Source organism: Salvia miltiorrhiza, chromosome 3 (assembly GCF_028751815.1).
Source record: "Salvia miltiorrhiza cultivar Shanhuang (shh) chromosome 3, IMPLAD_Smil_shh, whole genome shotgun sequence".
Lineage (NCBI taxonomy): Eukaryota > Viridiplantae > Streptophyta > Magnoliopsida > Lamiales > Lamiaceae > Salvia > Salvia miltiorrhiza.
In genome coordinates this window covers 8,714,400-8,727,134 of record NC_080389.1, presented here as the reverse complement: position 1 = coordinate 8,727,134, position 12,735 = coordinate 8,714,400, and the positions used below count along the sequence as shown (strand labels likewise).

The window sequence follows — 12,735 nt, the reverse complement described above, 5'->3', positions numbered from 1 at the left end:
TCTATAAGGAATTTGAAAAAATGACATCAACTTACATTTCCCATAGGTTGTTTTTTTTATTTCCTTTTCTTTAATAAAATTCCATTTTAGCACTAGATTTTAAAAATCTATTAGTATTTGATTCAGATAAATCATCAAAACTTCGAGTAGCTATTTACTAATCAACCCCATTTACAAATAGAATCATCTTGAAAAATAAAACATAATATTTGGTCAATAATTAAAAAAATATAAACTTTGACGGACGTCCGATATAATAATTGTACTCCATTTTTGGCGGATAGAGGGAGTATAATGTATAAGGAAAATATAAAAAATTAAAATAAAAAGTTGCTTCATTCAATTAATATGCCAAAGATTTTAACCATTATAAAATTCAATTTGTATATATCATATATCAATTTAAACGTCGTTTGATAAATTTTAATCTAATAAACATATTGCATGGTTTATTTAAAACTCATTTACATGCGAAGAATAAAATTATATATGCAAATAAAAAAGAGAAGAAAACGATAAGTTAAAGTTATTTCGTTTTTAGTTGGATCAGTGAATTATTTTCCTTTTTTTAGAAAAAATAAATTTGAATTTAGTTTGAGGATAGTTTCTATTATGGATTCACCTTATTGGAACATGTCCGTAGACGTAGCAGGATAAACTTCGAACTCCGTTAAAGTCTGTGTACTTTACTTTGAATATTTATTTAATCATTGTATTATTGAACTGACATCATCAACATACAAACACATCAGTTAAGCACATTACTCTTCAACAAATGATTCATTCGGCTAACTGTAGTAGCCCGCTCTTTTATTTATGATTTAGACCGGTAAATGCGATATTTATTTATTGCATCTTTCAATTTTATTAATCTGGTGATTAATATTAGGTTAATTCAGCTCAGATTCTGAGTTAGATGTTCTCGAGTGAGACGGACGCGATTCAATTATTGGACAATTGATGATTTATTTTTCAGATTTATAACTGACTTAGCAAAGTTATATTATTTATTTATTTTGATAGAAATAATATTTCTATCTATTATTGTTGTTACTTAAGCCGTTGATTATTCCAACTTGTTAAGCAAATTAAATCTAAGAATTTAATTTATATAGTAGACAACATGTAAAGCAAAGTAAATCTACAGAGTTAATTTAAATTTTTACATAGTTATTAGAGTAATGAGTATTTGTAGATTCATTATATGACACAAGATTATATCTGCAGATGTAGAAAGGGTTTTATTCATCACTATCCCACTTTTACAACCTATCTATTACAATCATCACATATTACTACTTCTACTATCTAGCTGGTACAAGCAGCTACAAGGCAAAAAAAAAGAAAAGGGAAGGGACGTGTGAGTGTAAGCAGCTGTAGCAACAGCTCCCAACCTTCCCTCTGCAGCTGCACTCCCCCATCTTTTCAGCCAGGCCAAGGTACACCTAGGGCTCTTTCAGCCACATCCCCTACGGCTGCCCCACCTAGCCAACCAACCACACCTCCAATCCTTTAACCTTCAGCCAACAAAAACAATGCCTTCTCTCCATTATACTCTTAGGGTGCGTTAAATTTATCATGGGAAAAAAAAGGATAAACAAAATTTCACCCTTTAAATCTGTAATACCCGTTTCCCCGAGCAAAATTTAGAATTTATTTTAAACTTAGATTTAAGATGATTCACGCCGGATTGAGAAAAAGAGTTTATTTTAATTCCAACAAAAGTGTTTAAAAAAAAACATTTATAAATTTAGTTATTAAATTTGTGTGTGTCGCATATTTATTTAATTTAGCATTCAAAGCATTTTTACGAGCTTTTATTTAAGCAAACACTGAACGATTATTACAATTTTCATAGTACAATCTGAAAGACTTTTTATTTTATTTTATCCTATTTTATTTTATTTTTTATTCCTACACCTACTCCCACCACTAACTCCTCTACTGCAGCACACCACCAACTCCACTACTGCAATACATCCACTACACCTACTCCTACACAGCAATCCATTCGTCCACTCTTCTCTGTCTGCCATATCTCAATCTCTGCCATATCTCTATTATATTAAACCAAGGAGACTTTACTCATTCTAAAAAACATGTTACATTCAAGAACTCTCATCTGCATTCAAGAAGGCAAGAACGCTCAAAAGAAGCCACCAAGCACCAACCACCATTAACCCTCAAGGTTTTCATCTACGAACTAACTCCCTAGTGCACATAGCCAAATGCCCCACATAATAATTCAGATTTCACATATCACGAATGATCAAAGTGACATATACAAAAAAGAAAAATACATATGCATACACTCTGTTTATATATATATAATTATTTACAGAAGAAGCATGTCTGTTTTTTTTAAAAGAAAATGAAGAAAGGAGGAGTCTTGAGTGTTGTTTATGTTTGTCAAGTCTAGATTTTTGGTGTGTCGAGTCGGGTAGACGAGTGTGGTGGCTGTGTGAACTGAGTCGGGAGGTGGACGGAGGCATGGCACGGCAGCGGCGCTGCTGTCGCCCGGCCACGGTGAGAGAGAGGGGTGGACCGGCTGGGTTTCCATAGACGGAGGCCACGGCGGCGGCAGTTTGCTCCATCTACTGCTGTAGGCCGGAGGGAGAGAAGGGAGGAGGCTACGGGCGGCTCCGGCTGCTGCTCGTCGGCGGGAGTCACAGAGGGAGGCCAGGGCGCGGCAGCCCTGCCGCTGTCGCTCGGCCACGGCCGGAGGCGGAGAAGAGGGATGGCTGGGGTTCAGGCGCTGCGGCAGCTCGACGCTGTTGTCGTCGCCGGTGATGGGAACTCCAGCGGCCGTGAGAGCAGAATAAAGAGAGATCGAGAGACGGGGGCGAGAGAAGGGAGAACTGAAGAGTTAGTGGTTGTGGCCGCTTGCTCGGATGAGTTCCGGCAGCGGCGGATTTCTAGTGTCTGTAACACAGAGAGAGCGAGCGGATTTCATGGGTGTGTGTGTGTGAGAGCCGAGGATGGCGTGGCTTCTCGCCGCTGCTCCTCCGGCGAGCTTACTTCTGGAAGAGGGAGAGAGAGACCGAGTTCTTGGCGTGCGTGTGTGTGTGTTCTTCCATCTGAGTGTGTGCGTGTTAGTGTGCGTGTGTTTGTGTTAGAGTGTGTGCGGCTGAAGGGGGGAAGGGGGGAAGAAGGGAAGGGTTTGGGCTTGGGAGTGTTGGGCTAGGTAGGGCTTGAGGTTGGGCCTGATGGGCCGATTTTTAAATTAAATTGACTTGGGCCGTTTTTAATGCTGTGGTTGGGCCGGTTTTTATTTTATTAAACAGTTGGGCCTTTATTTTATTTATCAGTTGGGCTGATTAGTTTAATTCAACTGGGCCTTATTTTAAATCCTAATTGGGTCAGTTTTATTTTAAAACTTTGGGCTGTTTTGATTAATTAATTAATTGGACTGCTCTATTTTAATTAATTGAACTATTAATTAGTTTAATTAATTATTTTCAAAGAGAAAATTTTCATAATAATATCATATTATTATTATGTGCATATTTTAAGTAAATTACTTATTATATGCTAAGCATGACATGAAATTGCATTATATTTTGTAAAAAAAATATTTATGATTTAATTGGTTTTATTTATAATTCCAATTATTAAAGAAAGATGAGTAAGAATATTGTTGGTGTTCTTAACTCAAGAGAAATGTTTTCAATTATTTATTTATTAAATTTTGAAAACCCGGCTAAGTGAATCATAGAATATTAAGCACTACACCATGACTTAAGATTAGATTCATGAGACCTATTAAGAATAGAATTTCTTGTAGGCTTTGTGACCAGGGGGATTAGCGCTGCTTTCCCAAGACAGGTTTATATGTGATTATGATCTTCAGGCTTTGCCTAACCAGGTGGGCTTACTTTCCAAATGTACAAAGTATGATTGAGTTATTAAGCTCTAAATGTTTCAATGAAATGCAAATTGTTTATTTAATGTAATGAAAACTGTTTATCCAATAAAATGTTTATGTGCACTCTGCTCTGTTTAAGGCTCGCACAGTTAATCAATTGAGGTTCTCTTATGACCTAATACGTTGTTTGAGGATTGTGTACACTTGTTAGTTGACTCGGTGGGTTGATCTCCATCGGGCTCTAACCAGAGGCGTTATAAGGGTGCTCGGCTGGATGTGTTCCGGAGCATGAGAAATATCAGGCCTGCCTGGGTAGCGTCCCGAGGTCAAAGTAAACTTGTCTGGGTTACGCCCTCAGTTCAAGTAAGCAGGAGACAGAGATCCGTCGGTGGCTAAAAGGTCCGGGATCACAGCGAGTAACAGAAAGGGAGTGTGACATGTGCGCACAAATGAAAGAAAATGTTTTAACATGCTTAGAAGTACTTCTTTCATTTTAAAACCTTCTAAGTTATGTCAGGTATAATTGGATAAACTGTCTTTATTAAAATATGAGATGTTTCAGAAAATGCATGCCCACTAAGTACATTAGTACTTAGCCCAAAAATACTTTCAAATGTTTTCAGGTTGGCTGGCCGGTGCTGACGGGACGGAGCTGAGGCTAGCGATAAATTCCTATGTTAGACTTCCGTTGTAGCAATTACTCATATCAGTCTTTTTGTTTTCCCAACTTAAGATCTTCATGTTAAATTTCAAATAATATATTTGACCGAGCTTAGACTTTTCACTACTAAATTTATGCCAATGAATGTCGGTTGTCAGGAGCATGAAACAAAACTTGTGATCCAAAGGGGCATAGCCCGACTTTCTATCCTATTTCGGGTTTTTACAAGGTTGTTCCTTGTTTATTTCTATGAATTAGTTGCACCTCCATTATATTTATTCATTCAAGAATTGGGGTGTGACAGAATGGTATCAGAGCATGAGTTTTCTTTCATGTTTCTGATAACCATAAGCTTTTGATGTCGAGTCTAGAATAGTACCTCTAGACTTCTGAGAATGTCAGTAAACCTCAGCTCGCCGTCACACTGCCGCAACTAAGGTACGATAATAGTTTCAAAAAAAAAAATATACGTATATGTATTTCAGATGTTATGAATGTTTCCAAGAAAAAGTGTGCGCTTCAATGAATGATGCTATGTGAATTGCTTATCACTTTCCATATGTTATAAGTTATGAATTGCTAATCGCTTTCATATTGTTATCTTGGGTCTCCGACTCATATAACCAAGCTCAGTATCGTGTTTGGGACAACCCGAGCCCTTAACGATAAGATAAGTAAGTATCGTGTTTGGGACTACCCGAGCCCTTAACGATAAGATGAGTTAAAGTCGTGTTCAGGACTATTGAGCCTTTCACGAATACCAAATGTATGGTCGAGTTAGATTCTTTGAATCTTCCCGGCAATAGAAAAGTTTCATGTGGCATTTAATGTCAACATGTTTCAAGTTTCAAAGAGAATGAACGAATGAGAAAGCTTTATGTTGTCGTTTTAGGCTAGCTGCCTATACGATTAGAATGGTGGATCCTCTTACAAACTGTTTGAGTACCACCCAAGAATGATTTGAGAATATTAGTCGTGATAGCACCGCTTGATCGATTTAAGTAAAGACTGGTAAGATAGAAATGTTTAACATAGATATGTTACAACATAGAGGCAATGCCTTAAGACTAAGGATTCATTTGAGCTATTTCAATAGCAGTGAGATTAAGTTTTTCACATAAGAACTTATGTTGCTTATGATTATGATGTTAGTCGTGATAGCTTTGCTAGAACGGCATAGAATGGACTTTCATGGTATCAATGACTTATGATGAAGTACTTGTTAGTAAGTGTTTTAAGTTAGAAGTTTGACTAGAGCCTTACATGAATAAGACGTTGACATGATTAGGGGCGAAGCTCCCATTTGACTGAGTGATTCGTTTTGTTGGGTCTGGCCAGCCCACATGACTAAGATCTCGGTGATTGTCAATTAAGATTTTTGATCTCGAGGTAGAGCATCATCACAATATATAGAGACTCGCACTATATAGTTGTCACAATAGAATATCATTTTATCACGATAAGTATATTAGCGATTAGAATTACTCAGTTTATCATTAGTTTTCAACCAGCTGTCAATATGTGGTCCACATGGTGGACAATAATAAGAAATGCGTAAAGGAGTTCGTAAATGAATCGCGTCATGAGATATTCAATTTTCCTAGTGAACCAGGGAGACATTACGAAGGAACAAGCAATGAACGAGACTCTCACCACGAGTCACTACAACAAATGGAGAAGTAAAAAGTTCACGCACAAACAAGATATGTACACCACCTCAAGATGGAGGTAAAGAAAAAGGAAATGGAATGAAAGAAATAAAGGAAACCCTTAAATAGAAGGAAAGCACTATAACTACACTTAAGGTATAACCCAACCCCAAGGCTAGTAGGCTCAAGCTAAGAGAGTGAATGCTTTGGCTAAAGTGCCAGAAGCTACAGCAAGAATAAAGTTGGAACGCCACCACAATGGAAACTTAGAAAACCCCATTAAATAACCATTTGGAAATGGGAAAATGAGTTTACATGGCAGAAGGAGTGTCATTAATCCTCGAAGTGAAAGTTACGAAGACGATGAGAAAAGTTTGATGTTAGAATTCCCTAGTCAATTTGAGAAGGTGACTTAGGACGAAGGAAATAATTAAGGAAGTTCAACAGATTTGAGAGTACAAAGATATTTTTTCCCAATGAATTACCAAATTTTCACCAGACCTAGTTTCATGCAACATAGTATGTCACTATGGGGAGCACTAATTGAAGATGTCAAAGAAAAGATGATACACTAAGGATGTGTATTGATTATAAGAAGTTGAAGCAAGCTCATAAGAATAGATATCCTCTTCCGAGGATAGACGACCTGTTAAATCAGTTGAGATGAGCCAGTGTGTTTTCCAAGATTGACCTAAGATCTGATTACCACCAACTCAGGATTAAAAGAGAAGACATTCCAAAGACAGCATTTCGAACGCGTTATGGACTTTATGAGTTCACAGTGATGCCCTTAGATTTAACGAATGCCCAGCAGTTTTCATAGACCTAATGAACAGAGTTTTCCATCAGTATCTCGATAGTTTTGTCTTAGTATTTATCGACGATATCCTCGTATACTTTAAGACCGAAGAACAACATGAAGAGCACTTACGCATCGTACTCAAAACCCTGCGCAATGAGAAATGGTTTACCAAATTCAACAAGTGTGAATTTTGGTTAAAGGAAGTTATGTTTCTCGGTCACATAGTGTCGACTGAAGGAATCAAAGTAGACCCCGCCAAGGTCGAAACAGTCAAGGAATAGAAGGCACCATCAAATGTCAATGAGATTATAAGTTTTATCGGTGTAGCAGGTTACTACAGAAGATTTATCGAAGAATTCTCGAAATTGGCTAGGCCAATGACTCAACTTTTGAGAAAAGGGACTAAATACGTTTGGTCTGAAGCGTGCGAACAAAGTTTTAAGTAGCTCAAGACTAGGCTGACTACTGCACCAGTGTTAGCAATACCAGGAGAGAATGAAGAATTTGAGGTGTACACTGATGCCTCGAAACTAGGAATGGGTTGCGTGTTGATGCAAAATCAGAAAGTGATAGCATATACGTCTCGTCAATTGAAGCCCCATGAGCTGAACTACCCGACTTATGATTAGAATTAGCAGCCGTTGTGCACGCGCTGAAGATTTGGAGACACTACCTCTATGGAGTTAAGTGTAAGATCTTTACAGATCATAAGAGTTTAAAGCACTTCTTCGAGCAAAAGGATTTGAACATGAGACAATAAAGATGGCTCGAATTAGTAAAGAATTACAATTGCACCATCAGTTACTATCCAGGAAAAGCGAATGTAGTAGCTGACGCACTGAGTCGAAAGACGAAGGCTAAGCTAGGGTATTTCATTACCCAACAGAAGGAGCTGATTCGTGAGTTCGCCTCACTCAGTTTAGAGATTATTTATTCCCCAGATTCAGTATCGGGTTGTGTAGCTGCGCTGACAGCTAAACCTAATTTGAGAGAAAGAATTGTGCAAGCACAAAAAGAAGATTGGTTCTTGGAGAAGATGCGTCTCGCTGCAAGAACGAATAAAACGAAAGGATTCACTGAAGCAAATGATAATGCACTTATGGTTGGTGAAAGATTGTGTGTCCCACAATAAGAAGAATTAATGAACGAGATTATGAGCGAGGCTCATGATACTCCTTACACTGCACATCCAGGCAGCACAAAGATGCACCAGAATTTAAAGAAAATTTTCTGGTGAACAGGAATGAAAAGAGATATAGCGTCATAGTAGACCGATTATCAAAGTCAGCGCACTTTCTGCCAATTCAAATGACTTTTTGGATTGGAGAAACTTGCAAGGTTATATGTCAAAGAGATAGTACGCCTTCACAGTGTACCTGTATCTATCACGTCAGATCATGACACTAGATTCACCTCACGTTTCTGGAAAAGTTTACAAGAAGCAATAGGCACTCAGCTGAACTTCAGCACAACGTACCATCCTCAGACTGACGGACAGTCAGAAAGAACGATTCAAATTCTAAAATTTTCGTTGCGAACAATTATCGCAGACAAAGGTAGAAGTTAAGAAGATTTGTTACCTCTCGTAGAATTTGCTTATAACAACAGTTATCAAGCAACATTTGGAATAATCCAGATGAGGTCTTGTATGGCCGAAAATGTAGTTCACCACTTTACTAAGATGAAGTGGGTGAAAGAAAGTTGTTAGGTCCTGAACTGGTCCAACAGATGGTTGAGAAGGTCGACCACATCAAACAAAGAATCAAAGAAGCTCAAGATAGACAAAAGTCTTACGCCGATAAACGCCGATCGGAGTTAGAATTCAATGTTGGGGATCGAGTTTTCCTCAAAGTTTCTCCCTCAAAGGGAGTTATACGTTTCAGAAAGTTATATAGGACCTTTTGAGATCCTAGATAAGATAGGCCCTGTAGCCTATAGGTTGGCATTGCCACCCAGTATTGGAGACATACACAATGTGTTTCATGTCTCTCAATTAAGAAAGTATGTGTTTAATCCAAAGCATTTGATTAAGCAAGATAAAGAAGTCCTAGCCAGGACCTAAGTTATGAAGAGAAATCAGTCCAGATACTTGATCGCAAGGTTCAAGTTTTACGAGGCAATAATATTGTTCTCGTCATGTAGTGGAACCATCAAAGGATGGAAAAGGCCACGAAAGAGATGAATGAAATAAAAGACTAATATCCCCAGCTAGATTATCAGATATGCAATTCCGAGGACGGAATTTTTTTTAAGGAGGGAGGGATGTAATACCCGTTTCCCCGAGCAAAATTTAGAATTTATTTTAAACTTAGATTTAAGATGATTCACGCCGGATTGAGAAAAAGAGTTTATTTTAATTCCAACAAAAGTGTTTAAAAAAAACATTTATAAATTTAGTTATTAAATTTGTGTGTGTCGCATATTTATTTAATTTAGCATTCAAAGCATTTTTACGAGCTTTTATTTAAGCAAACACTGAACGATTATTACAATTTTCATAGTACAATCTGAAAGACTTTTTATTTTATTTTATCCTATTTTATTTTATTTTTTATTCCTACACCTACTCCCACCACTAACTCCTCTACTGCAGCACACCACCAACTCCACTACTGCAATACATCCACTACACCTACTCCTACACAGCAATCCATTCGTCCACTCTTCTCTGTCTGCCATATCTCAATCTCTGCCATATCTCTATTATATTAAACCAAGGAGACTTTACTCATTCTAAAAAACATGTTACATTCAAGAACTCTCATCTGCATTCAAGAAGGCAAGAACGCTCAAAAGAAGCCACCAAGCACCAACCACCATTAACCCTCAAGGTTTTCATCTACGAACTAACTCCCTAGTGCACATAGCCAAATGCCCCACATAATAATTCAGATTTCACATATCACGAATGATCAAAGTGACATATACAAAAAAGAAAAATACATATGCATACACTCTGTTTATATATATATAATTATTTACAGAAGAAGCATGTCTGTTTTTTTTAAAAGAAAATGAAGAAAGGAGGAGTCTTGAGTGTTGTTTATGTTTGTCAAGTCTAGATTTTTGGTGTGTCGAGTCGGGTAGACGAGTGTGGTGGCTGTGTGAACTGAGTCGGGAGGTGGACGGAGGCATGGCACGGCAGCGGCGCTGCTGTCGCCCGGCCACGGTGAGAGAGAGGGGTGGACCGGCTGGGTTTCCATAGACGGAGGCCACGGCGGCGGCAGTTTGCTCCATCTACTGCTGTAGGCCGGAGGGAGAGAAGGGAGGAGGCTACGGGCGGCTCCGGCTGCTGCTCGTCGGCGGGAGTCACAGAGGGAGGCCAGGGCGCGGCAGCCCTGCCGCTGTCGCTCGGCCACGGCCGGAGGCGGAGAAGAGGGATGGCTGGGGTTCAGGCGCTGCGGCAGCTCGACGCTGTTGTCGTCGCCGGTGATGGGAACTCCAGCGGCCGTGAGAGCAGAATAAAGAGAGATCGAGAGACGGGGGCGAGAGAAGGGAGAACTGAAGAGTTAGTGGTTGTGGCCGCTTGCTCGGATGAGTTCCGGCAGCGGCGGATTTCTAGTGTCTGTAACACAGAGAGAGCGAGCGGATTTCATGGGTGTGTGTGTGTGAGAGCCGAGGATGGCGTGGCTTCTCGCCGCTGCTCCTCCGGCGAGCTTACTTCTGGAAGAGGGAGAGAGAGACCGAGTTCTTGGCGTGCGTGTGTGTGTGTTCTTCCATCTGAGTGTGTGCGTGTTAGTGTGCGTGTGTTTGTGTTAGAGTGTGTGCGGCTGAAGGGGGGAAGGGGGGAAGAAGGGAAGGGTTTGGGCTTGGGAGTGTTGGGCTAGGTAGGGCTTGAGGTTGGGCCTGATGGGCCGATTTTTAAATTAAATTGACTTGGGCCGTTTTTAATGCTGTGGTTGGGCCGGTTTTTATTTTATTAAACAGTTGGGCCTTTATTTTATTTATCAGTTGGGCTGATTAGTTTAATTCAACTGGGCCTTATTTTAAATCCTAATTGGGTCAGTTTTATTTTAAAACTTTGGGCTGTCTTGATTAATTAATTAATTGGACTGCTCTATTTTAATTAATTGAACTATTAATTAGTTTAATTAATTATTTTCAAAGAGAAAATTTTCATAATAATATCATATTATTATTATGTGCATATTTTAAGTAAATTACTTATTATATGCTAAGCATGACATGAAATTGCATTATATTTTGTAAAAAAAATATTTATGATTTAATTGGTTTTATTTATAATTCCAATTATTAAAGAAAGATGAGTAAGAATATTGTTGGTGTTCTTAACTCAAGAGAAATGTTTTCAATTATTTATTTATTAAATTTTGAAAACCCGGCTAAGTGAATCATAGAATATTAAGCACTACACCATGACTTAAGATTAGATTCATGAGACCTATTAAGAATAGAATTTCTTGTAGGCTTTGTGACCAGGGGGATTAGCGCTGCTTTCCCAAGACAGGTTTATATGTGATTATGATCTTCAGGCTTTGCCTAACCAGGTGGGCTTACTTTCCAAATGTACAAAGTATGATTGAGTTATTAAGCTCTAAATGTTTCAATGAAATGCAAATTGTTTATTTAATGTAATGAAAACTGTTTATCCAATAAAATGTTTATGTGCACTCTGCTCTGTTTAAGGCTCGCACAGTTAATCAATTGAGGTTCTCTTATGACCTAATACGTTGTTTGAGGATTGTGTACACTTGTTAGTTGACTCGGTGGGTTGATCTCCATCGGGCTCTAACCAGAGGCGTTATAAGGGTGCTCGGCTGGATGTGTTCCGGAGCATGAGAAATATCAGGCCTGCCTGGGTAGCGTCCCGAGGTCAAAGTAAACTTGTCTGGGTTACGCCCTCAGTTCAAGTAAGCAGGAGACAGAGATCCGTCGGTGGCTAAAAGGTCCGGGATCACAGCGAGTAACAGAAAGGGAGTGTGACATGTGCGCACAAATGAAAGAAAATGTTTTAACATGCTTAGAAGTACTTCTTTCATTTTAAAACCTTCTAAGTTATGTCAGGTATAATTGGATAAACTGTCTTTATTAAAATATGAGATGTTTCAGAAAATGCATGCCCACTAAGTACATTAGTACTTAGCCCAAAAATACTTTCAAATGTTTTCAGGTTGGCTGGCCGGTGCTGACGGGACGGAGCTGAGGCTAGCGATAAATTCCTATGTTAGACTTCCGCTGTAGCAATTACTCATATCAGTCTTTTTGTTTTCCCAACTTAAGATCTTCATGTTAAATTTCAAATAATATATTTGACCGAGCTTAGACTTTTCACTACTAAATTTATGCCAATGAATGTCGGTTGTCAGGAGCATGAAACAAAACTTGTGATCCAAAGGGGCATAGCCCGACTTTCTATCCTATTTCGGGTTTTTACAAGGTTGTTCCTTGTTTATTTCTATGAATTAGTTGCACCTCCATTATATTTATTCATTCAAGAATTGGGGTGTGACAAAATCCTTCTTTTCTTTTTTCATATTTTCTACTTGATCCTTACTCAATCCTCATTTACACTACAAAGGAGGGATAATATTATCACACCATTTTTGGAGAGATAATATTATCCCTCCTTTGTAGTGTAAATGAGGATTGAGTAAGGGTCAAGTAGGAAATATGGGAAAAGAAAGGAAGGATTTAAAGGGTGAAATTTTATTTATCCTTCTTTTTCTCATAATAAATTTATAACCAAAGAGAACGCACCCTTAAGAAATTTCAGGAAGAGCATAGAGCCCTCATCCAA

At 38.5% G+C, this 12,735-nt stretch overlaps 2 long non-coding RNA genes across 2 annotated transcripts; both read left to right on the top strand.

Annotated features, from left to right (window-relative positions):
* The first annotated feature begins 3,519 nt into the window (after positions 1 to 3,519).
* LOC131017382 (uncharacterized) lies at positions 3,520 to 4,773 on the top strand. The gene is made up of 2 exons (XR_009099580.1): positions 3,520 to 4,382; positions 4,489 to 4,773. It is a non-coding gene; the product is annotated as an uncharacterized LOC131017382 (long non-coding RNA).
* Positions 4,774 to 11,081: 6,308 nt separating this feature from the next.
* On the top strand, positions 11,082 to 12,434 carry LOC131017381 (uncharacterized). Its single transcript, XR_009099579.1, has 2 exons — positions 11,082 to 12,002; positions 12,109 to 12,434. It is a non-coding gene; the product is annotated as an uncharacterized LOC131017381 (long non-coding RNA).
* Positions 12,435 to 12,735: the final 301 nt, after the last annotated feature.